At 45.4% G+C, this 26,962-nt stretch overlaps 2 long non-coding RNA genes across 2 annotated transcripts in view; both read left to right on the top strand.

Annotated features, from left to right (window-relative positions):
- The window catches only part of LOC310709160, a 63,197-nt gene continuing 36,235 nt past the window's right edge, over positions 1-26,962 (top strand). The window contains exon 1 of the long non-coding RNA XR_014527371.1: positions 1-222. This is a non-coding gene — a long non-coding RNA (uncharacterized lncRNA). The remainder of the gene's footprint in view (positions 223-26,962) is intronic.
- LOC310709157 lies at positions 5,405-9,124 on the top strand. Its single transcript, XR_014527368.1, has 2 exons — positions 5,405-5,712; positions 8,096-9,124. It is a non-coding gene; the product is annotated as an uncharacterized lncRNA (long non-coding RNA).

Genomic DNA, 26,962 nt, shown 5'->3' with positions numbered 1-26,962 from the left:
TTCAGATGCTGCTGGGAGCAGGGCGGCTAAACATCTCAGGTAAGAATCCCTTGCCACCTGCCATCTGCCCAAGTCAGCGAAAATGCTGCAAGCAGTTCAAGGGTACGAACACAGCACTATCGGGGCAATGGATGGTTCCCCCAGGCAAGTCGATGCCCAGGTCTTGACAACGTGCGGTCAGGCCGAGATCCCACAACCCGACAGCGTCATAAACCTTTGAAGGTGAGTAATGGTGCAAAGTTGTCTTCGGCATGCTGCGTAACCCTGTGTAGGAAATGATAAATGAGACGGCGAGGGGAAAAAAAGAGCAGTCTGATCTATGGGAATCTGCTGTGTAGACAGAAAGAAGGAGCCGGAGGGTTAAGAACCAGGAAAAAAACCCCAAAGGGAATGTGGAATTTGGTGCAAGACGCATTGCGTGGCCAGAAATGTGAAATGCCGTGTTGGGAATAAAGGAGGCATGCGAGACAAACAGGGATTTTGCCATTTTCATTTTCATTAAGAGAAAAGAAAAGTACAATGAATATTCCAAAAAAGGATACCCGGCCCAGTAAATACCACAAAATGAACCTCAATGCACAATTCTTGGAAATCTCTTTCATATAAGAACTAATAGTGAGTACAGCCAGCCAATGTGAAGCCCTCCTGATGTTGCTGGACTCCAGCTCCCATCAGCCCCGGATAATCTGACCAACGATCAGGGAAGAGGTAGTCTATCAAGATCTGGAAGGAGCTATATTGGCCACCAGTGGATTAGAGTGTTGGATTAGGTTTGGGGAGACTCCACTCAGCCATGAACCTCATTGGGTGATCTTGGATCAGAGCATCCCTCTGCCTAATCTACTTTGCAGGATTGTTGTGAGGATAAAGTTTGGGGAGGAAAGGAAATCATATAGGCCACCTTGAGTTCTTTGGAAGAAAGGCAGGCTATAAACCCAATTAAACCCCTCAACACAATTCCAACCCCCCACAATACTTTCTAACATATTTCCCCAAAGTCTTTTTATACAAAGTGGTGCTCACCATTCCATAGTCTGCCAGGCATTCTGCAACCAGTCTTCTACAGCAGGCAAAATGTTGACCTTTTCCTGCCATCCAAATATGGACTCGCGAAATTACTTACTGTATGTTGATGCTCCCTCATAAGTGGGAGGTGTGGCCAGCAAAGGGACGCTGAAGAACTACTGTGAAACAATATCTACAAAGAAAACCTGGTATGAAATGAAGTGAAACATGTTTAGTTATATGAATCTTATATAAAGGTTGTGAACCATCTCTAAGGCAACATTAAAAAATTGTGTTTTTTACCACTTACACCTTTCCCCCCTGTGGTGCCTCTATTGCTATCGTACTAGACATCCAAATTATAAAAATATGGCTTGTGATTCTTACCAGAAAGAGTTCCCATTCTTAAGGCCTTGCTTTCTTTTCATGCTTCTCAGAAGAACATTCTGATTTATTTGTAAACAAAATGGACAAGCTGTCTTGCAGATTGGTACAGCATGTCTAGAGTGATGTGGTTTAGATTTCTGGGCTGGCCTTGTGTTCATCAGAGAAGTCATGAAAAGAATGTGCCATGGTGTGGTCGGTGAGCAAAAACACGCACACCAACACACACACAGAAAACCACACGCACAGAGAAACAACAACAAAATTTTCCAGGATTCTCAGCTATAGAGGCTGGACGTCAGTGGGGGAATGAAAAAAATAATAATGACATGTTTGTGGCCAGAGCCTTGCACAATCTGAGCACATGGGATCCAGCTTCAAAGGCACAAACAACCAATTTGAAAGAGGGAGACTAATTGGTCAAGCCAAGTGAAGCCTATCGTATAACTTACCTATTTGACTTTCTTTCTTTCTTTCTTTCTTTCTTTCTTTCTTTCTTTCTTTCTTTCTTTCTTTCTTTCTTTAACACACTAAGGGTACCTCCAGATGCCATTTTTATACACACATTCATGATTAGGGTTGCCTGGTCTGGAGCATCCCTGTGATTTCAGGGCCCAAACCTGAGTCCCAGGTGATGCAATGGAGAGAGCCCTGGAAATGGAAGTTAATTGGGAGAGGTGAGTGGAGGAGGCCAGCTCCCCTCAGAGTGTCTGTAGCCAGCTGCGGCTGGACTGAACCTTGCAAGCTACATGCACAGTCTTCTTAATATATACAGTGGTACCTCAGATTACATACGCTTCAGGTTATATACGCTTAAAGTTACAGACTCCGCTAACCCAGAAATAGTACCTCGGGTTAAGAACTTTGCTTCAGGATGAGAACAGGAATCGTGCTCTGGCAGCGCGGCAGCAGCAGGAGGCCCCATTAGCTAAATGAACAAATTAAGTACTTAACCCGAGGTACCACTGTATATGTTTAAAATTAAAGGCACTCTCACCCACGAGAGATGGAAGCCCTCCACCTGCCACCTGGAGTGGGCCAGGCATCACGACCTGTCCCAGATAAGGAAGAAGCACATATCTGATAGTTAACTCTTTATTTGCAAAAGAAACACAGCAGCGTCCACGGTCTGAGCCCTACGGAGCAGTTGCAGCAGCAGTGGGGGCCTGCCCTTCTTCCAGCTTATGTACCCTCCTCTGATGGGTTGCATGCTTGCAACCGGAGACTTATCCCCCACGGAAGTTGTCACTTCTCTTCCCTTTCCAAGCCCCTCCTGGTTCTAGGAGGTGGGGCAGGGGAAGGTGGGGAATCTACTGGCCTGCTCCTTGCCTAAACCATTCTTCTTCCTCCACTATGTCCTGTGCATCTTCCTCTGCCTCAGACTACCCTGGCTCTCCCTCCTCCCCTGGCTCCTGCCTTAGGTAAAGGTAAAGGGACCCCTGACCATTAGGTCCAGTCGTGACCGACTCTGGGGTTGTGGCGCTCATCTCACTTTATTGGCCAAGGGAGCCGGCGTACAGCTTCCGGGTCATGTGGCCAGCATGACCAAGCCGCTTCTGGCGAACCAGAGCAGCACATGGAAACGCCATTTACCTTCCCACCGGAGCGTTACCTATTTATCTACTTGCACTTTGACGTGCTTTCAAACTGCTACGTTGGCAGGAGCAGGGACTGAACAATGGGAGCTCACCCCATCACGGGGATTTGAACCGCCGACCTTCTGATCAGCAAGTCCTAAGGTTTAACCCACAGCGCCACCCGCATCACTTGCACACCCATAAATCAATGGTTCCCTTGCCTGGGTCCCTCTCCTGGTCCCCTGCCTCCACCACATACTCTTTGAAGCTCTACTGGTCCTTGACATCAGGCAAACCTGGAAACTTTGGCTGAGACCTTGTAGGAGGTCTGGCAACCCACAATGTTTTGAGCTCATGTTGCAATTAGGGGCAGTCATATGGGACCCTCCTGTCAATATACTGTTTGCGTCAGCAAAACGTTTGGTGGCCATGCTGTTTCATTTCCACTCAGTGCATGTCCTGTACATTCTTGCGGAAGTTCTGTAACTTTTCATACCACAATTATTCTTGTCGTCAACCCCCCCCCCATTCTGCTCAGCTGCTCCCCCCTCACCCGCCACCTGCAACAACAATAATGTGGCGCCACTGGGAAGGCATCATGGAAAAACTAATAAAGCAGACCAAATCCACAGTGGCGTTGGGTACATTCTTTCACCTTTGGTGGATGTGCCCAAGGATTAAGGCTTTCTGGGAAATGATATATAATGAATTGAAAAAGGTATTTAAATATACCTTCCTGAAGAAACCAGAGGCCTTTCTCCTGGGCATAGTCGGCCAATTGGTGTTAAAGAAGGATAGAACTTTCTTTATGTATGCAACAGCAGCAGCAAGACTACTCATCGCGAAATACTGGAAGACACAGGAGCTACCCACACTGGAAGAATGGCAGATGAAAGTTATGGACTACATGGAATTGGCAGAGATGACTGGCAGAATTCGTGACCAGGGAGACGAGTCGGTGGAGGAAGACTGGAATAAATTTAAAGACTACCTGCAGAAGCACTGTAAAATTAAGGAATGTTAAAATGACATTTGATTGAAAATAAGTGGTACTGGTAAAAAGATGTTTAAGAAAATGTAAATAGGGATTGATAATTGGAAATTGATACCTATAATAGGTTAATATCTTGAGTAAGGATAAATGTTAGAGGGTAAGGATTTGCTGAATTTAATATTTGAAAAAAAACCAAAACCAAATCCACAGTGGCGTTGTGGCTGGGTGTATACCAAGATTGCAACTACCACTTCCTTCTTCATTCACCTGGGGTGTGTGCAGAGAAGAAAAGGCATGGAGAACATAATCAAGAGGAGAGTTTTCAGATGCATCTCAGGTAACCACAACCACTCTTGTGGATGGATAGTAGCTATAGTCAATCTGGATTGAAAGAAGCATGTTGAGGAGAAGCATGAACGATTCTAGATTGAGGAAAAATCACTTTTCGGTGCTACCAGTAGCTTCATGTATACGCAGCCAAAGACAGATTTCTCAGTGTGGACTGTGGCAGCTCCAGTGACCTTTGCAAAGAGTCATGTGATATGCTTTACTGATGACATCAGGACACCTGTCCATACCAAGGCTATTGAAACAAGACTCTGCTCCTATATTTAAATGGCTAGGCACTCCTGGATTAGAATGAACCAACAAAAATAATTCTTAGAGTAAACATCAGACAGGTGAATAAATAAGAGAGATGGAGTAATGTAAAGTTGACCAAATCCAAAGTAAAGCCCAAAATAGATAGAGGGCAAATATTCCCTGCTTCGCTTTACGGTGTTATGAGCACTGCTTTTCAGTTCAAGAACTGAAAAAGATTTACAAGTTCAGAATATGCACATGTTACAGTCCCAATGGGACAGTTCTAAGAGGCAGGTTACACTTCAAAATAATCAGATGGGTCCTTGTGATTTTCAACTGTGGATATGCCATTACATGCTTTAATGCATCTGTCTTAATAAAAATAAAATGAAACAGAAACATCTCAACTTTTAGAAATTAAGTCATTAGGGAAGAAGACTTGAGCCTAAGGTAGGGTCTTTGTTTTAACATGGAGGAATAATTCCCCACTTTTAGTCTGAACTGAGACAGCTTGTTCTGAACGTGTATTTGTATTTATTTAATGGATTTTTAAACTGCCTTTCAAGAGAAATGATTCTCCCAGTGTGGTGGTTTACCTCTTAGAATGTTGAAGACTTTTATTCCAGTTACAGATAGGTAGCCGTGTTGGTCTGCCATAGTCAAAATAAAAAAAATCCTTCCAGTAGCACCTTAAAGACTAACTAAGTTAGTTCTTGGTATGAGCTTTCGTGTGCATGCACACTTCTTCAGATACACAGTTTGAAGTATCTGAAGAAGTGTGCATGCACACGAAAGCTCATACCAAGAACTAACTTAGTTGGTCTTTAAGGTGCTACTGGAAGGAATTTTTTTATTATGAAGACTTTTATGTCACTGGGTTGTATCCAAATCTGCACATGCAGAATTCTATCCATGAAACACAACTTCCTGTTCCTTTCTTTTTCCCCGCGCACCCCTAAAATCCACTCTGGAGGGTCTTCCAACCCTCTGGCGAAAGGCATAAAATACAAATGGAAGTTTCCTGCAGTAGCATTGGAAGCCATTTATGAAGTCTTCAATTAAAATGAAATGGATCAGTGTGCTTTAGCTGAAGTATTTGTCTTCGCTTGACTTTCTCTTTTAACTTACATGTGTCGAATAATGAGGTGAGATACGAGCTTTGGAGCAAAGGCGAGTCACAACTTTTATTTAATATTTCATGGGATCTGCAACTAGCGCAGCCTTTTCCAGCAAATGGAACACTACAATCTGTCTGTTCCACTAAAGGGTAATAATTAGTGGATGAGCCTGGCTCTGATTCAGAAGCAGTTAAATTGGCTGCCCTGTGCCATTTTTGCCACATAACCCACGGTGTGTTAACATAAGAACACAAGAGGAGCTTGCTGGATCAGGCCAAAGATCTATCTAGTCCAGCATCCTGTTCTCACAGTGGTCAGGTAGGTGCCTTTGGGAAGCCCTGAGTGCAACAGTGCTCTCTGCACTTCTGATTCTCAGCAACTGTGATAGCCATGTAGCCATCATGGCTGGTAGCATTAATAGATTTATTGTGCTTGAATTAGTATTACCATCTCTTTAAGTTCGTGGTTTTCAACTAGTGTGCTGTGACACCCTGGGATTTCTTGAATGATGGTCGGGGTGCCAAAGGCAACACTGGCCTCTGTCCCTCTTTCCTTCTCTCCCTTCTCTCCCTTCTCTGATGCCCTCTTGCATCTCTGCCTCCCAAAGGCTTGCACAGCTGTTCGTTGCAGCAGCCCAGGCTACAAGCTCCCCAAGTGAATGGTGTCTCTGGGACTAGAGCTGTCTTAAGCATATGCTGCGCCGGAGTGCAAAAATCCACCCAACGCCCCCCTCCCAGGTCGCCCAGTCCCAAGCATGCAGGAGGGCAGAGCTGGCTGGTCGCCTCAGCATCTTGCTGGCTCAGTTTCCCCCGAACAGCAGCAGAAGAGCCTGCCGTGGTGCTCCAACCAATGGACGGGCTCTTCCCCAGACTCAACTCTCGGGTGCCTGGCGCCCCTGAGAGCCCAGCGCCCGGGTGCCCCTCACCCCTAGCACCAATGGGTAAGATGGCCCTGTCTGGGACTGGCCAGGGGGTGCTTCCCAGGCCCTAGTGGGGCAGTGTGAGGAGGCACCTCTCTTTGGGGCTGTGGGCAGCTGAGAGACTGGGGGCAGCTCAGAGACCAAGGGCAGCAGCTGTGGCTGCCCAGTGGACTCCCAAGGAGAGAGCAGAGGAGAGGAGGCTGAGGGAACACTCCACAAGGGAGGGCGTTTGAAAAAGGGGTGAGATGCTGCCACCTCAGCAGGCAAAGGGTGACATAACTGGGCTCCTGAGCCCCACAGGGTGCGGCAGAAAGAATGTAGTTGGTCAAGGGACCAGTGGACCCAAAAAGGTTGAAAACCTCTGCAGTGATCCTTTAGAAGCCCAAACACCATTTCAGCCTCAGCACCCATTTTGTGGCTAGTAGTCACTGTAACCTTCCTAACCATAAACGTGTCCAATCCTCTTTTGAAGCCATGTTGGTGGTCATCGCTGTATCTTGTGGCAGTGACTTTCACTAGGCACTTTGTGGAGAACTACTTCTTTTTTTGGCTGTTCAGAACATTCACCTCCAACATTTAGATTCATTGGCTGACTCCACATTCTGGTATTGTGAGACAGTGAGAAAAATCTCTCCCTATGTACTTTATCATAGAACTTTTGCAAATCCCTCCTCAGTCCCCCTCAAGACTGGATGACCGCCATGCACTCTTTATGGGGCTTGCCTTGCACTTTGCAGCACTATTTATGCTAAAAAAAAAAATTGTTCAAAATATTTCTGGTGTTACTTGAGCACTTGTTTTTATCCATTTATTCTTCACTGCTAGACTTTTTATGCAGCACCAATTTCTTTGTGTTTATGGTTTACATTCAAATTTAGATTTATTTATTTTTTTAAAAAAATCATTGTTGTAAGTCAAGGGAGGGGAAACCTGTGGCCGTTCAGATATCAGTGGACTCAAACTCCCATTTGCACCAAACAGTCCATGGCTAATGGTCAGGGATGAAGGGAGTTGTAGCAACCTCTGGATGACCATAGGTAAAGGTAAAGGGACCCCTGACCATTAGGTCCAGTCGTGACCGACTCTGAGGTTGCAATGCTCATCTCACTTTATTGGCCGAGGGAGCTGGCGTACAGCTTCTGGGTCATGTGGCCTGGCAAACCAGAGTAGCATACAGAAATGCCATTTACCTTCCTGCTGGAGCAGTACCTATTTATCTACTTGCACTTTGACATGCTTTTGAACTGCTAGGTTGGCAGGAGCAGGGACCAAGCAACGGGAGCTCACCCCATCATGGGGATTCGAACCGCTGACCTTCTGATTGGCAAGTCCTAGACTCTGTGGTTTAACCCACAGTGCCACTCGTGTCCCATACCACGACTGAAAATCTATCACGAATAAGTTCCATGTAGCTGTTATATACAGTAATGGTATGTACATTTGTTATATCCTTGTATGTTTCTTTGAAATTTGTGCAGCCAATATATTACTAAACGTCTATGTTTATATGATTTAGAACTACGCACAGCTGATGAAGCCCCTTGGGGCGAAACAGGGGAATATCCAGGAATCCTTGTCTTGTCTGCCTGTGCCAGCATCTACCAGTGTCAGTTTCTTATGTCTACCAACTTATCATCACCATTAGACACTTAGAAGACTATTCCATGGTACTCTCCATCAGATAGAAAAATGCAAGAGAAGATGAAGAAATTTAAAATGAATGTACTACGGGACTGACAAAATAGGAATTGCATTTTGTACCTACTGGGCTTGGTGGTTAACTGAATAAGCTACATTTTAAAATTTTAATATGTTATGTCACGATGTTGATTTTGACATTATGAGAAACTGGATTTAATTTTGAGAAGTAGTTTCTAGTAAATAACTTTACAATTGTTACTATATAGCCTATTACCTTTACGTGTTTTTTCAGTAAAATTTGCATAATATAGGCATTCTAGTGGCCTTGTTTTCAAGCTGACACCAAGAGAACTTTTGCTATTGGGCAGCATATAAATATTACTGATAAATAAATAAGAATGGCCTCTTCCTGAGACCCTGAAGAGCTGCTCCTGGTCAGATCATATTGGACCAGACAGACCAATAGACTGACTCAATAAAGGAAAGCTCCATCCGTCTGTAACTCAGTAACAGATGTATCATGTGGGACTTCTCCTCATCCCTATCAGCTATAAAAGGCATTCTTTGGACTGCAGCCTGTAGGCTCATCCCTGGATTTTTGTGTGTGTGCTTTTCTAAGCTATGATGTTGGCAGTGCCGGATGCCAGATAGGCATGAAGGCTTCTGACTCAGACTGGTGACTCTTAGATCTTCAGTACAGCCCTTTGTTGGGTCTCCAAAGCAGACAAAGGCTTCAATGCCCTTGTGGAGTCCTTGAAATTGCCAAAGTCAGTCGTCGCTTGTGACTTTTAAAGTCGTGACTCATTTTTCCAGCCTTTTTTTTTTTTTTAAAAAAAAGTTAACAAGAGCGCAAGTTCATTGAAAAGGGTTTTGGCTATAATAAAAGTTTAAGCGGTCTTTTACATTTTTTTATATCAGTCTTTGTGGCTAGCTAACCACACACCCTGGTTAAGCACTTCCTCAAGCCCTCTTTCATGTACGAATTGTATGCTGTCGTCACAGAGTCTCTACCCCACCGAAGAGTTTCCAGACTAATGATAGTGACAGATACAACCATTCCATGTTTTATGCTGGACCTAGAGATAGAAGGGACGCGGGTGGCACTGTGGGTTAAACCACAGAGCCTAGGACGTGCCAATCAGAAGGTCGGCGGTTCGAATCCCCGCCATGGGGTGAGCTCCCATTGCTTGGTCCCTGCTCTTGCCAACCTAGCAGTTCAAAAGCACGTCCAAGTGCAAGTAGATAAATAGATACCGCTCCAGCGGGAAGGTAAATGGCGTTTCCGTGCGCTGCTCTGGTTCGCCAGAAGTGGCTTAGTCATGCTGGCCACATGACCCGGAAGCTGTACGCTGGCTCCCTCGGCCAATAAAGCGAGATGAGCGCCACATTCCAAGCGGTCAGGGGTCCCTTTTCCTTTACCTTTAGAGATAGAAAACACCCAGGAGAGGCAGTTGGCATGTTGAGTTCGGTTCCCTGTCCTGGCGTGTTACAAGCCTGTATTCGCTTGTGCCCTTTAGTGCAATGGGAATTTCAATGTTGCTTGTTGGTGAAATGCTTGAAACTTATGTACACACATATTCACACAAAAACGGGAAATCCTTAATAGCTATAAATATAGCTTCTTTAGTTGGGAGCAGTATGGTGCTGGAAAAAATATATATGGCTAGTTTCATCCTGTCTTGCTAGCAAGAGGCATCTGGTTAACAACTGATGGAGAAGCAGAAGGCTCTACATTTGGCCTTATCCAAATAGTCTTTTGCAATGATTCAAAAATATTCTCTTTTCCCACCAAATGTTGGAGAACGTGAAGGGGGTCTGGTTCATAGATCTAACCGCCCCACCCCCCAATAACAATCTGATCCTTACCTTTTCTACATGGCCTATTTAGGCTTCAAAGAGATTTTGTTAGTTCCCCAGAGCCTTCTTTAAATCCTTAGTTATAATGATTGGATTCTGAAGGGTGCTGTTCCAGAGAAATGCTGCCCCATAATAGCTTCGTTGCTGTGGAAAATCCGATGTTATTTGGCCATTCGCTTGGAGATCTCTAAGCAATCAAGACATTTGCCTCAAGGCTGTGAATACAAAGCTACAGGCAAAACCCTCTGGACATAATGATTGGGCATTTATGCAGAACTAAAAACTGGAACAGCTGAGCTGTAGATCTATGAATAGCAAGCATGCCTCCGAGCACAAAAGAGAATGCTCTGAAATAAAAGGGTTTATAATGGTTCTGACATCTTGTACATCAAGATCATGCGAGACGGTTCTTGCAACTTTCTCTTTCCTTTTTTTGTTTGTTTGTTCAAGCCATGTTTGTGGAGGTTCCTGCAATTAAAGGATGCCAAGGAAGGAAGGAACCCTTGAGCACTGCACACACACACACACACACACACACAGCCAAATGATGCTTCTGGTGAAATCTCGATGCATCATTTTGAATCAAAACAGCTAGGAAGGAAATTTATTGTTTCTCCTATTTTTCCTGCAACACAGTCCCCCAAAAACTGCCCCACTCCTCTCTTTCCTTTTCTTAAGGGGTTGTTTGATGAGTCTGAAAAGACTTGATACTAATGTTAGCTGAGATGTCTTCTTCTGATGGGGGGAGCACACAGAACTGGCTGTAAGCAGGACAGCCAACGGGCCCAGACTTACAAAATTCAGAATGACTCAGATCAATAGGCAACTGGGCACAGAGAGTTGAGAAATATAGAATGACGGGGAAGTGTGTGTGTGTGAGAGAGAGAGACCAATATTGCTGTTCTATTAAAGTGCTGGAAATCATTTGGAGGTGAAAAATATTGGTTACATTCTTACATCATGGTTATTGTGCATGAGCAGCCGTGCTAGTGCCCTTGGCCCAATTGCTCTGGCATCCCTCCTCCCCTGGTGCAAGCAGGAGGGAAAAAACCCAGGAAGATGTCATTAACCTTGGCTTCCTTTTCCACTGGAACCCAGGGCTGTGAATTGCTGCTCCCTAAGAAGTCAAGATCTGTAAGGCAACTGTTTTCCACAGTTTAAGACTGGCTAGCAGCCCTGACTTATGAGGGAGTAACAAACCACAATCCTGGGTTTGCATGTAGTGGGAAGCCAAGCTTCTGGCTTCTGGTTTGCTTCTCCCTCTTACACTAGGGGAGGAGCACAGCAGGAGTCAACAGATAGTGTGTTTTTGTCTTCTGGAAATACAGTCTTTGTTGTCATGTGCAAATGTAATCATTGTGTTCTCTGGCATCAGCTTTCTATCTGGGGTGGGGTTAAGGTAAAGGTAAAGGGACCCCTGACCATTAGGTCCAGTCGTGACCGACTCTGGGGTTGCGGCACTCATCTCACTTTATTGGCCGAGGGAGCTGGCGTACAGCTTCCGGGTCATGTGGCCAGCATGACTAAGCCACTTCTGGTGAATCAGAGCAGTGCACGGAAACGCTGTTTACCTTCCCGCCAGAGCGGTACCTATTTATCTACTTGCACTTTGACGTGCCTTCGAACTGCTAGGCTGGCAGGAGCTGGGATTGAACAAGGGGAGCTCACCCTGTCGTGGGGATTCGAACCGCCGACCTTCTGATCGGCAAGTCCTAGGCTCTGTGGTTTAGACCACAGTGCCACCCGGAATAGGGATATGCTATAGACTGGGCCACCATTTTTCACACAGATGACCCCATATTTGATCCCTGGCATCTCCAGGTAGGGTTGAGTAAGATTCTCTGCCTGAAACCTTTGGAGAGTATCTGCCAGTCATTGTAGCAACATTACACTGGATGGACTCAATAGAGACTTTTCAAAGAATAGAACTGCGTTGCTCCCCAGCGGCATTCACCATTGGCCTCTCCTTCTGTGAATGCCAGCAAGCGTTGACTTCTTCCTTTATGTGCACCTGATCCTAATAAATATCTACACAATCCTCCAAGCACATAGAAACAGCACTCCTAAGGTTCTTGCAAACATATCCCCGAGGAAACTGCTTCCCTTCTCATTGCCGCTTGCCAATCAATCTAGTCCTGTGAAAAGGATCAAAATTCACCGAGATTTACTTGTTAATCCCACTTATCCTCTGAGATTCCATTGATATCCAATTAAATGTCACCCGCTCTCGCTCATTATTGCGGATGCAGATTTGGAGAGAGGTTGCTCTTAAGTGCTCCGCTCAGCTCTTTTCTTCACGAGTGGTTAAATATCAGCTCTTCAGCCGCCTCCCCCCCGCCCCCAATTCACCCCTCTTTGTGAACCAGGTGGCATTGGCAAGCCAGGTACCAGGATGATCTCTTTCCTCATAAACACACACACCATCTTATGAGCCCTGCAGTCCACAAACTGCATAATAACCATGTAGCTTAAAATCCAATTGCCGGCTTATTTGCTTTGTGATTTGTGGCTGAAGCTATTGCAAAATATAGTGTCTGCTGATTAAAGGAATTATATGAGAGCGAGAGAGAGAGAGCAAGAGAGAAAGGGAGAGAGAGAGAATGAATAATGTTTACACAAATTGTGGCTGTCGGAATCTTAATCCAAACGAAAAAATATAATAAAGCCTGTTATTATGCGTCTGCCTACCAATTAGGAGGCAAAACCAATATTTGTGAAACAAAAGCCAAACATGGAGTGTATTTTGCTGCTCCTTGGTTTGACTGCAGGGCTCTGCACCAATACATAGGTTGCAAAGAACTCTACTTTAGCCTTTGTGGGGCGGACAAGTCTTTGCTTGTGCCTCTGTGGCCAAAATTGCATTGCAATGTCAGGCTTCCCATTTATCCCTGTATAATGCATTCTAGTTTAACTTGCAATGCACTAGGGGAAATTTGCACTGAGGAATAAAATGTCAGGCATTTTATTCATTCATTTAAAAATAAGCACATGCCACACAGTCATATTAAACATCAAGACGGTGCACAACAATCTTCACAAATGCAATAAAATGGATTTTATTGTATTACTGCAGATTGGATTACTGCAAGGCATTCTAGGTGGGGCTTCCCTTCCACCCAATGCAGAAGCTGCAGCTTGCGCAGAATGCTGCATCACAATTGCTGAGAGGAGCAGGACCCTGTCAGCATATAACACCTAGTTGCTGATTTGTTAGAAGGCCAATTTCAAGGTGTTGACTATATGAATATATAAAGCCATTAACATCTTGGGACCATTTCACCTGTGAAATCAACTTACCACCTTTATGTCTGCTCAGCTGCCTCAGTCAATGTTACAGGTACCTCATAACATGCAAACTTAGGCAGATTTCATTAGTCCATCAAGGAATCAATGAAAGTTCATATAATTTAATCAACAATAGAAAAATATGAATGGCCTTATTGAACAAACAGCACAAACAGAAAAAAAACCAAGCCAAAAAGGCCAAAGTGGTTAACTCAGTCTCTCTCCTCTCTGCTCCTTTTCAGATTGTTCTGCAGGATCAAGGTAGAATTGTCCAACTAGATCAGGTTTTCCCAAACTTGGGTCTGCATCTTCTTTTTGGATTACAACTTCCACCATCCCTAGCTAGCCAGACCAGTGGTCAGGAATGATGGGAATAGTAGTCCAATATAAATATAAATAATGTGCAGAGGACTGAGGCTTCGCTCTTGTGAAAGGGAGACACTTCTGTTGTAGTGGTTTCCTCAGTTAGGAAGGAGAGGCTACAGATCCACATCTGAGCCTGTGTATCTTTTAAAGCAGACTCCTAGTTGTTTTAATGGTATATTTGTAAATTGCCTTGAGATGCATGTAGACTAGGGCTCCTCAAGAATGAACAGGGCTTTTTTAAAGGAAAATGTTCCTGTCAAAAATCAAACCATCCTTCTTCTTTGTCTGCCTTGTTCTTGGACACCACCGCCAGTCTCAGAGTTCTAAGAGGCCAGTTTGCTTGTGATGCTGTTGTGGCATGTACACTTATAAAACTCCTTGCATGAAATCCAGCTTCCACTTCGGTTTCATCTTTTCCAAACACTAATTTTGTTCTTTTACAATGTTCCTTGTACACCAAGTAACTCAACGGTTTATAAAGATGACTCATGAGCCCGAGAAGACAGGACCCAGCAAAACACAGACAAAGGGACTGTATTATTGTTCAGCACAGCAAGATAAGATAACTTCTAGGGAGGCTTGCGGGAAAGTCTGTGTCGCCTTAAAGAATGACCCCTTGTTCTAGATTAGAACATCACATCTCCACAAAAAGAAGAAGAGAGGTAGGTATCGTAGGTAACCAAATCTCCGCTTATAACAATGCAGCAATGGTGACACCCCCAGGAGTGTAGGAAGGGGTGTGGGCTGCCCTGGGTGTCATCCCTGAGGAGGTGACAAAATGGCACACCGCGGGGGTGGGGCACTTACTCTCCTGGGAGTGATGCGGTGGCTCGGGGCCCTGTGCTGCCCGAAATGGCAGTGTGAGCTTGCGTCTGCCAGGCGAACTCCGTGGGCAGCTTGCTGTGGTGCCCCCCTGGCCAGATCGCTGTGGTGAACCCCTGGGCGGATTGCCATGCCCCCCCCGTGGGCACCCCCTGGTATCCTCGGACAGATGTTAGGGTCCACTGCAGATGTCTGTCCTAGACTATATTCTTCTGGCTGGAGAAGCTCTGTCAGGCCACCCTTTTAATTTCCCTGAATGGCTTTAAACGATGCTTTGTTGGAGGGAGGCATTCTGGGGATTTCAAATGGTGACTTCACTCAGTCACCTGGTGCTGCTCAGGTCATGACAGGTAAATCCACCAGGGTCCACTGATGGGGAAAGGGCTCGCCAGAGGCCACATTTCCCAGGGAACCCTCAGTTCTGGAGATGGTTCTGAAACACTACAATAATAACAGGGGTGGAGAACCTCAGTCTCAGGGGCCAAATGTGGCCCTCCAGGCGGTTCTGCCTGGCCCTCAGAATTCTCCCCAGGCCCTTTGCTTCATTGACCCTGGTTTGCACCCTGGGCTTTCCCCTCTGGCTAGATTGTGTCCTTTGACCTCAATAGAGTGGTGCCCTGCAAGACGAATGCCTCGCAAGACGGAAAACTCGCTAGACGAAAGAGTTTTCCGTTTTGGAGGTGCTTCGCAAAACGAATTTCCTATGGGCTTGCTTCACAAGACGAAAATCCTTGCGAGTTCCTGCGGGTTCCCCCCCTTTCCCCCCCTTTTCTAAGCCGCTAAGCCGCTTATCAGCTGATCCGATCAGCAGATAAGCCGCTAAAAGCCGCTAAAAGCCTCTAATAGCGCTAATAGCACTAATCCGCTAATCTGTCAATGGGCTTGCTTCGCAAGACGAAAAAACCTCTAGACGAAGAGAATCACAGAACGGATTCTTTTCGTCTTGCGAGGCACCACTGTAATTCATCTTGCATGGCGGGATGGGGAACAGAGAGGGGTGTGTGGCTGTAGGAACCAGCCTGTTGTACAAAGGCAAAATTTACATTTCTTGCCCCACCCACTTTGGCCTCTGGCCTCACCCACCACTGGCATGCGGCCCTCAGAAGCAAGTTCTCTACACATCTCATGGCCAGGGTCCTTTGCAGAGTACAACGCTCCTTCCACACATACATTCTGCTGATCAAAATAATGGGGATTTTGCCTAAAGCTATATCTTTTTTATTTTATTTTAAAGTTCTCTTGGTCCCGTTTCTATGTGACCAAGAAGTGGGTGGAGTTATGCAAATACAGGGCAGGACTGTGGAGACCACATGCTGCCCAGGGATGCCCCTTCTCTTCCCTCCTTCCTTGCAAGTTGCCCGGGAAGCAGCTTACAGTTTAGTTTCTTCCTCCTCAATTGGGCTGGGTCTGGACTCACCGGGTTTGCAGTAAGTAGGTTTTGCAGGCTCCAACTTGGTTGCGGAGGTATGAGCAAGAGAAAAAGGGAAAGGGTTGGGAGTGGTTAGAAAAAAAGTGGAGCAAGGGTGGCTCTCTGGTGTCTGCCCCACCCCTTCTTATTAACTCTTCCTGTGCAATCTCTGGAGCAAAGAGAAAAAAAGGGCAGGTGTGGGTCTGGATGGGGATGGAAGAAGCTTTCATGTGGAAAAGTTTGCCTCAACCCAGTGCCTTCCAGGTGCTGCTGCTGCTCTCTTCATCCCTGACCTTGAACCCTGGCAGCTGGGGCTGATGAGTATGATAATCCAGAAACAGAGGGTGCCAGGTTTTGGAAGGGAGACAGCTCTTATCTATAGCAAGGATGAAGGACCAGCTTTAACAAGAAGAATGGGATAAATCTGGAACCCCAGGTTTTAAAGCTTGAGGCATTATAATTCAGGGTGCAATTTTATTTAAAGTCCTGGATTATAAATACTAAAAGCCTATCCTGGCATTTAACCAAATCCCAATGTATGGCAAACCCAGATTTGCTGCTGCGTGAACTGTCTAATGTAGTGATGTATGGAAGTGAGAGCTGGACCATAAAGAAGGCTGATCGCCGAAGAATTGATGCTTTTGAATTATGTTGCTGGAGGAGACTCTTGAGAGTCCCATGGACTGCAAGAAGATCAAACGCATCCATTCTTAAGGAAATTAGCCCTGAGTGCTCACTGGAAGGACAGATCGTGAAGTTGAGGCCCCGATACTTTGGCCACCTCATGAGAAGAGAAGACTCCTTGGAAAAGACCCTGATTTTGGGAAAGATGGAGGGCACAAGGAGAAGGGGACGACAGAGGAGGAGATGGTTGGACAGTGTTCTCGAAGCTACAGACATGAGTTTGACCAAATTGCGGGAGGCAGTGGAAGACAGGAGTGCCTGGCGTGCTCTGGTCCATGGGGTCATGAAGTGTTGGACACCACTAAACGGCTAAACAACAAGAACTGTCTAAGCAATTCTTTAAACCTAGGCTTCCCCCATCCAAAGGGAACACTATAGTTCAGGTGGTGCTGGACTCTCATCATTCCAGATCATGGGCCTTGCTGGCTGGAGCTAATGAGAGATTGACTCCTGTGAAGTCCAGAGGACCACAAGTCCTCCATACCTGCTATAACTCAAATGTACCTGTGATATATAGGATATACCCATGAACTCAAGTTCATGCTGCCACCGACCTATTAAAAACACCTGGGGAGGCATCCTAATGATCAGCAGCCAAAAAGATCATGTGTGAAGCATCCGTCATTAGGAGCCCTTAGGCCAGCCTTCCCCAAGCTGGTGCCCTCCAGATGTTTTGCACAACAACTGCCCTCAGCCCCCATCCACCCAATTGGGCAGGGCTGCCTTAGGCTGACCACTCTCGCTCAGTCTTGCTTATCTCATAAGGTTATTCTGAGGTTAAAGTGTCATCCTCAACTCCTTGAAGGGAGGGGAGGGTATAACAAATAACCCGTAACTCGACCAAGATGGCTCAACACGGGATATCATGGAGAGTCTACAGGTAGCAATTAAACCAGGAATGAATGAACTGATTAAAAATCGCAGGATTTGCTTTAATTTGTACTTGTCCTGAAATGCCAATACCTGGAATGTGCCAGACTTTGGCAATTTATAATTGCAGTGCTAATATATATATGCAGTTCATATACCTATACATACATATATTTCTGGGGGGGAAGAAAGAGAGGCGGAGTGAAAACCTTTTGCAATATAAGAAACAGGCCCAAACCTGTGGGATGGAGTAGTAGAAACTGGGATGATTAAGGTCTCTTAATTGATTACAAACAAACAGGTGTGACTAAAGTCACGACAGGAAGGCTGAGATTATTGTGTTTTTTTTAAAAAAATGGATAATTATGCAAGGTTGCCACAGCCAGCACTCAGTTGAGTAACCCGCTTCACCTGCAAAGCAGATTGTTGCTTAAACCTGCCTCAAAATATTGACATTTCCAAGGCGAAAAGCACAAAGCGATTACTCGGAGGTGCTTTGAAGTGTCCTCTCGCAAATCTCCAGATGCCAAGAGATTTGGTAACAGCAAGACATGGGGCTGCTTGTCAGTGAAGTGAGATTTGAAGAGTCAGGTCTATATTCTGTCAGCTTGTGAATTTCACCATGTCGCTTTCCTGACTTGTTGGCTTGCAAATACTGTGTTTCAAGTGACAGAAAACTAGGGCTATGCTGAATATCTACTAATTTCAACATGCATGTCAACGTTTGCAATTGCAGGTGGGTGGACAGTTATCTCCCAGAAGATCATGAGAATGCCCAGCTTTTAAAAAGTTACGTTCAGCACCATTGCATGATATCTCAGTTGGGTAGAACATGGTGCTGGTAACGCCAAGGTTGCAGGTTCGATGCCAGTAAGGGACAACTGTATATTCCTGCACTGCAAGGGGTTGGACTAGATGATCCTTCTTGGGGGTCATCTTCTCCTGCGCCATCCTACCCCCACCTGTGTTGCTTCTTCTTCCGTCCTGAACTAGTTACATGAGTGATACGACCCAATCTGAATTATGTAATGAGCGGGATAGCATCACCATGACCTGACCATGTAAACTGAGCTTGTCAGATTGTCCTTATCTTTCAAGGGCAAATGAGGGCAACTGAAATCGAGGGCAAGTGATGCCAGTCTAGAGGAATTAGAAGCCACTTCCCCAAGGTGTGGGGGTGGGTGGGGGGAAGCCCTGCTGAATCAGGCAAAAGGCCCATGTAGTTCAGCAAAATCACTCATCACAATGGCCAGCCAGTTTCTTATTTGAAGTCCTGAGTGCAATGGGCATTCTGAGGCATTTTGCTGTGGAGGGAGAACATAACCATTTGGGGCTAATAGTTATTGATACCTTCATCCTTCAGAAATTTGCTCAGATCTGCAAAGAAAGAAAGAAAGAAAAATTAAAAAAACAGCTGATTCAGTTTACAACAATCCTATTGTCTTGGTAGGCTTAAAGCCAGGATACTAAGCATTCAAACTTGAGCCTGTGCTCAGGAACTCAGAGTTGCTATCTTTGTGTGTGTGTGTGTGTGAGGTTAATCACTCCAGTAATGTTGCCATGTATCCTCTTTTTCCAGGACATGTCCTCTTTTTCAAGGGTAAAATTTCTGTCCAGGTGGATTTTTTTAAATTTGCCAAAATGTCTCTAGCTATATTTTCTGGATGAGATATAAACATAACTGGTGGTTGAAGACTTGCTTTCCTGTTCTCTTTTCCTGCTCCTCCCACCCCGTAATATATCACAACTTCTATAGCCTACATATAATATGGGTATTCATCATAGTGTCTTCTTTTTTCCTCTTCAAAATATGGCAGCCCTAATACTGACTGTTTAGTGGAATGTAACCTTTCCTATGCAGGGACGTGGGTGGCGCTGTGGGTTAAACCACAGAGCCTAGGACTTGCCGATCAGAAGGTCGGCGGTTCAAATCCCCGTGACGGGGTGAGCTCCTGTTGCTCGGTCCCTGTTCCTGCCAACCTAGCAGTTCGAAAGCACATCAAAGTGCACATAGATAAATATGTACCGCTCCGGCGGGAAGGTAAACGGCTTTTCCGTGCGCTGCTCTGGTTCGCCAGAAGCGGCTTAGTCATGCTGGCCACATGACCCGGAAGCTGTGTGCCAGCTCCCTCGGCCAATAAAGCAAGATGAGCGCCGCAACCCCAGAGTCGGCCACGACTGGACCTAATGGTCAGGGGTCCCTTTACCTTTACCTTTTAACCTTTCCTACAGCTACATCCCTGCAAGGACAGCATCCTGAAGTGGGTGATTTTTTGGGGGGGGGGTAGCCCAGAGAGAGCACATTCACGAAGTGAATGCAGAATTTTGAAATATGAGTTTCTTAGCTGAGCAGATTTACTTGGGGTTTTTCTGCACTGTAGCAGAAGAGCACGAAGGGGAAGATCTAATCCACATGCCTTCAAAGCTTAGGGAAGGGTGGGAATCCCAAACATCTGCTGAGGAAGGTATTTTGTTTTTTTGGAGGGGGATTTGCTTGCTGAAAGATGCCTGCTTTCCAATGTGATTATTTGTTAAAGTGTGTGTGATTTGTAATAAGGCAGAGAACTAAAATTAGTTCCTGTCCTCCAGGCCTTATGCAAGACCTAGGAGTAATCTTGCAGTGTGAACTAGCTCAGAGCATCATGTTTTGTTTTGCCTTTACCTGTTCCCCAAGTTTCAAAAATCTGTGGGAGAAGTTTGGCTCCATCTGATTGGCCGTGGTCCCTCCAGTCATAATTTCTACTGATGCTCAAGCTTCAGCTCAACCTTATGTGGGAAAATTGTCAGTCCTCGTCTCCATCAATGCCCAGAGGTGTGTAATGTGTATTCCATTTTACTTTTTCATCCTCCCATGCTATGCTTGGTATCTGATGCAGCAACTCGTGGAAACTCGAAAATAAAAGATGCAGGTAAAATATCAATCATATAAAAACTATTAAATGACAATTAAAACACAGCAAGCAGCAGGAAAACATGACCATATTTCGTCGTACTAAATACGGCATAATCCTGAGCTGAAATAAGTTTTTACAAATACTACAAATGTGACAATTTTTCTCTCGAGTTTCTGCATTCAATTTTCCATTGCAGATTTTGGTTCATGTTTCGAATACCTTCTGAACTTTGCATTTAAAGGTCCATTTAAATATGATTTTGCATGTGCCTGCTCATTTGAAAAAAAAAGCGATTCAAGTGGAAGATAGAACACTGCTAACTGGTGTAGGATAGGACAATGTAGACAACTGACCTGACTTGGGATAAGGCAGCTTCCTCTGTTCGTAACTGGGCTTGGCAGGGATTGAATCAGGGACCTTCTAGCAAAGCAAATATTCTACCTCTGTGCTGTGGATCAAGGGGATCGAGCAAATCTCCCATGAGGAAAGGTTGCAGCATTGGGGACTTTTCAGTTTAGAGAAAAGGCAAGTAATAGGTGATGTGGTAGACATCTATAAAAGCCATACATGGCATGGAGGAGGTGAATACAGAAAACACCAGGACTCTTAACACTAGATATTCAGCGAAGCTGAATGTTAGAAAATTCAGGACAGTACTTATTAATAAGTACTTCAGGAAATACTTATTCATGCAGCACGTTGTTAAACTATGACACTCGTTTCCCCAGAAGGCAGTGATGGGCCACCAACCGATGGCTTTAAAAGAGGATTGGACTAAAGTTTAAAATGACATTTGTTAACAAACCAGAAGCATTTCTGTTAGGGATTGTAGGACAATATAGTCATACCTCGGGTTGAAGTAGCTTCAAGTTAAGTATTTTCGGGTTGCGCTCCGCAGCGACCCGGAAGTAACGGAGTATGTTACCTCCGGGTTTCACTGCTTGTGCATGCGCAGACGCTCAAAATGACGTCGTGCGCATGCGCAGAAACGGCGAAACGCGATCCGTGCACGCACAGATGTACAGTCGTGTCTTACGTTTACTTCAGGATGCGAACGGGGCTCCGGAACGGATCCCGTTCATATCCAGAGGTACCACTGTACCTGCCAAGGAAAATAAAGAATTTATTTATGTATGCAACAACAGCGGCAAGAGTCTTGATAGCACAAGGATGGAAGAACGAGGAAACCCCGACAAAAGAACTGTGGCAAGAGAAATTGATGAACTATGCAGAGCTGGCAAAATTAACATATAAACTGCGAGATAAGGACAACTGTGACTTCAAAGAAGAATGGGAACTTTTAACAAATTACTTAAAAAGACAACAAAATGAACTGGACTCCTTGGCAGGTTTTGAATAAACATACACAAATTTATTGATTGTCAACATAGCAACTACACAATGGTTATTATTCAAAACTGTTTTATGCTATATGTCCAGGGGGTGGGGGGTGGGGTTGACAACTGGAAAATGAAGAACTCTTCTTTATTAATACTGTTCGGTGGTTTGTGATTCTTAAATGTCCGGCACTAGGCCTTAATATGCAATCCTGGGCTAATTCAGGCAGTTTTACAAATGTGTAATTTTTATTTGTTAATGATCAGGAAAAACAGATACTTTTTACAAGGACCTGAACTCAGCAGCTACATATGTTTTGATCTGAAGGGAGAGATTTCTTTTATTAGTTTCATTCCTCTAAGAGACGTTAACTGGGCTGTAGCATATTTAAAAAACCGAAGAGCGTTACATGGTGTCTAAAGGTTGCCAAGTGTACAAAATCAAAGGTTGTTTCTAAAATAAGAACGTGCCTAGACCAAAGTCTTAATCTCTAAATCTCTCAAACTTTTTGGCTAAGCAGCTGAAATGTTCTTTTTAAAACTGAAACAAGTACAGATACAAAAACATTCTGGTCTGCCGCAGCTCCACGTTTTCCTAATAGGGATTTGTATTTAATTGATGATCCCATTGTCTAAAAAACCCTGAAAGAGACTAGACACTCTAGAGCAAAACCCTTCAGGCTCCTTGCATCTACTCTGTTGGTTTTTTCCATTAGAACCCAGCAGTAACCAGTGGGGCAGTGGGGCAGAATTGTGGCGCTGCCCTCTTGAAGCTGGCATCACTACAGCATACTTGGATAGCATGCTAGACTGGGGCAGGCAGTGATGGGGTCAGGGCTTTACAGTTGCACCTGTGGGAGCTCCGGCTTGGCCCCACTAGAGCTTCCTCACAGTCCCATTGTCACTGTTCTACCCAGAGGAGTTTGGATTTGATATCCCGCTTTATCACTACCCGAAGGAGTCTCAAAGCAGCTAACATTCTCCTTTCCCTTCCTCCCTCACAACAAACACTCTGAGGTGAGTGGGGCTGAGAGACTTCAGAGAAGTGTGACAAGCCCATGGTCACCCTGCAGCTGCATGTGGAAGAGCGGGGAATCAAACCTGGTTCACCAGATTACGAGTCCACCGCTCTGAACCATTACACCACACTGACTCTCATCAGAGCCCTATGCAGATAAGCTGCAGTGATGATGGCACTAAAAGGGTGGCTCTCTGGTTCTGCTGCGCCACAACAGCCTCTATTGCCAGAACCCCAAGGTAACTGCCAGCCAGAGCCAGGTGGGTGCAAAAGGTGTTAGAAGGGCAAGGGTGCCTCTGAGTGAGGGATTGGCAAGTCTGCCAAGTTCAGGCCCTCTCTGCTTCTCATTTTCCCACTCTCAGGTTCAGTTCCCAACATTTCCACTTCAGTTTGTGAATTTCCTTAAAGTCCACGTGAAAATTCATTAGAATTTTAGTGTGAATTTCTTGTAATATCCTACACCCTTTAAACATGTGGCTCTTTTTTGGTGTGTGTGTGTGTCTGTGTGTGTTATTGGGTTGTTGTTTTTATTCTCATTATATAGCCTTAAACGGCCTCGGTCCAGTATACCTGAAGGAGCGTCTCCACCCCCATTGTTCAGCCCGGACGCTGAATTCCAGCACCAAGGGCCTTCTGGCGGTTCCCTCATTGCGAGAAGTGAGGTTACAGAAAACCAGACAGAGGGCCTTCTCGGTAGTGGTGCCCACCCTGTGGAACACCCTCCCTTCAGATGTGAAGGAAATAAGCAGCTATCCTATCTTTAAAAGACACCTGAAGGCAGCCCTGTTCAGGGAAGTTTTTAATATTTAACGCTGTACTGTTTTTAACACTTGGTTGGGAGCTGCCCAGAGTGGCTGGGGAAACTCAGCCAGATGGGCGGGGTATAAATAATAAATTATTATTATTATTATTATTATTATTATTATTATTATTATTAGTTGTGATCTATGATCTTTTCTGTGAACCGCCCTGTGAGACCTCCGGGTATAGGGCAGTATATAAACTCAATGAACAACAACAACAACATGCACATTTTTTTCTAGGCAATTTTGCCTAACATACCTGCCTTTGCCATTTTTTATGCGTGCTTCACCCTAATATATATTTACTGAACTGAATTTCTCTCCTCTCCCCCTCCCCTACTCTCAGCACAGACTGCACCCAGGATCTTGTTTTCACATTCACAGTCCTTTCACACAAATGTCCACTCCTTGGTTGCTTTCTTCTTTCAGTAGCCGAAGTCAAGTGGCAAAAGTCATTTTTTGCCCTTGCTATTGTTAAGCAATGGAGAGTCAGAAAAGCCCTGCCAATCAACTGCCAGTCGCCCGGAGATCTTCAAAGACTCTGGTCTTCCTTCTGCCTGCTCTAGAGAAGCTGGGATTCACAGTCTGCTTGAGGCGCATAGAAGCCAGGTTTCTGAGCCAAGGCCTGCTGACTCCAAGCTGTGATGGCAATGAGCTGAGGTGCTTCTATGCATCCTGTCACTATTGTTTCTGGCTGCATATGGAAGCCAAAGTTCTGCACAGGGCAGCAACATCACAGCTCAGCATGTGAACCATTAATTTTAGGGGAAAGGGAGGCACTGTGTTCTAAAGCACTGAACCTCTTGCACTTGCCAATCAGAAGGTTGACGGTTTGAATCCCCACGACAGGGTGAGCTCCCGTTGCTCAGTCCCAGCTCCTGCCAACCTAGCAGTTCAAAAGCACGCCCCCAAAAAGTGAAAGTAGATAAATAGGTATCGCTCCGGCGGGAGGGTAAACGGCGTTTCCATGTGCTGGTCTGGTTTTGCCAGAAACGGGTTAGTCATGCTGGCCACATGACCTGGAAAAACTGTCTGCGGACAATCGTCAGCTCCCTTGGCCAGTAAAGCGAGATGTGCACCACAACCCCAGAGTCGTCTGTGACTGGACTTAACTGTCAGGCGTCCTTTACCTTTTAGGCGATGCTCAGCCTCCAACATACCTTAGTCTAAGAAAAGTAATATCCATCAAAGTGACAGGGAATGTATAGTATCTGGTAATCCTTTATACAGGGGAAAGGGTGGCACTGTGGTCTAAACCACTGAGCCTCTTGGGCTTGCCAATCAGAAGGTCGGCGGTTCGAATCCCCGCGACGGGGTGAGCTCCCATTGCTCTGTCCCAGCTCCTGCCAACCTAGCAGTTTGAAAGCATGCCAGTGCAAGTAGATAAATAGGTACTGCTGAGGCAGAAAGGTAAATGGTGTTTCCGTGCGCTGCTCTGGTTTCGGCCAGAAGCGGCTTTATCATGCTGGCCACATGACCTGGAAAAACTGTCTGCGGACAAATGCCAGGTCTCTCGGCCTGTAAAACGAGATGAGCGCTGCCACCCCAGAGTCATCTGCGACTGGACTTAACTGTCAGGGGTCCTTTACCTTTACCTTTTTAAGGCACGGAAGGAGAAGAGAAGGGCTTTGGATACAAAATCTGATAATCCAAGGCGAGGGTGGGGGGCAAGCAAAGGTATAGGACTGTCCTACAATAGCTAGTCTTGTATTCAAGGAATTGATAGTAACACCCTGTGTTGCTAGCTGAGCTTCATGAACCAGAATAGATGGAGGCAATTCATAGCTCCTGGTACAGGGAGGGATGGTCTGGGCAAGTCAGCTGTGTGTGCGTGATTCCGTGGGAATGTTGTTGTCTGTTGCTGTAAGCATCTCTGAGACTACAGATTGCAAATGGGACATCATCCTCTGGGTAGCAGCTTTAGCAATTACTGCATCCATGCAGTACGTGACAGATGTTAGCGGTTCCAAGGAAAACTGTCCTAAATTTAAATCTCATGCCCTCTGTACTGAACATTATTCAGTGATGCATTGGTCGATCTCATTATTAGGATCCTGCCTGGGAACAGCAAAGTCACTGCTTGGTTAATCTGTATTCCATACTTTCTCTGAGAAGCGGAAGGCACCCTGTGTGGGTTTTCCCTGTTTTGTCACCACAACAATCCTGTAAGGTGGTTTGGGATGAGAAATCCTGATTGACTCCAGGAACTCCAGACTGCCAATCCTAGAACTATAGGTCTGTCCAACTGAAGTGGATTAAAATGCACTGTTGTCCCGGTGCAAGAAATCTGCTTTAAAAAATAAATAAAATGCACATGTTTGAAGTTTGGAAAGTGATGAGGAAATGAATTGAAAAGTCTTTGATGAACACATAATTCAGACATGGAATCTCCCACAAGCAAATAAAGATGAATGCTCATTGCCATGTAACTGTCCCATAAACAAATCAGAACAAATGCTCCATTAAGCCTTGACAGAGGCCCGCATCTGCACTATACATTTAAAGCAGTATCATTCCACTTTAAACAGTCACAGCTCCCCCCCCCCCAAAAAAAATCACAGGTACTGTAGTATGTTAAGGATGCTGAGAGTTGTTAGGAGACTCCAATTCCCCCTCACAGGGCTATAATTCTCAGCGTTGTTGAACAGTAAATCCCTCTTCCCAGGAGAATGCTAGCCTTGCACTTCACAGCGAAGAAGCACTTAAACTTCAGTAGGACCCTTACAGATGCCCATTTCCCCCCATGCATGCAAGATAATTTGTGCTCTTGGTGATATAGGGGCAATAATACACTTTCAGTACTGTTTGTGCCTGCAAAGGTTGTGACGTGGACATATTTCTTTGTTTCCATTCAGTGCTTGTTCTGTAACAGGGGTGAGCAAACTTTTCAGCAGGGGCCTGGTCCACTGTCCCTCAGACCTTGTGGGAGGCCAGACTATATGTTGCCATGATTATGACCCGCATTTTTGGCAAAAACCCTTATTGGGACCAACCCCAAATGTGATTTTTTTTGGGGGGGGGGTGTTCCCTCATACACCCACACTGCTTCCTTTGCATTTTGTGTGTTGACAGTTATTATTTCTCTCGTAAGGCGGGGGTGGGGGGCTGAGGCAAGTGTGCCATTCCTGTCAGTCCTAGAGAGCGTGTGTGCATGGGTGGGTGAAGGGAAAAACCGCTGGCCACGCTAAGTCAGGCCGGCGCCGCTCAAGCAAAAACTTTCTTTTCCCCACGTGAGGGAAGACGAGGCGGCGGCGGCTGTTTACCTTTCCATGGCTCACACTGTGTAGCTAATGAGCTGAGGCATCAGGCATAAGCCTGCATTTTATTAATGTTTGATCAGGACTTGTATATTAGAGAGAGCCTAAAAGATTTTCAAATGTTTCAATGCCAGGCAGAGA

The sequence above is a fragment of the Podarcis liolepis genome (assembly GCF_965112155.1).
Source record: "Podarcis liolepis genome assembly, chromosome: 6".
Lineage (NCBI taxonomy): Eukaryota > Metazoa > Chordata > Lepidosauria > Squamata > Lacertidae > Podarcis > Podarcis liolepis.
This window is presented reverse-complemented; position numbering and strand designations above follow the sequence as displayed.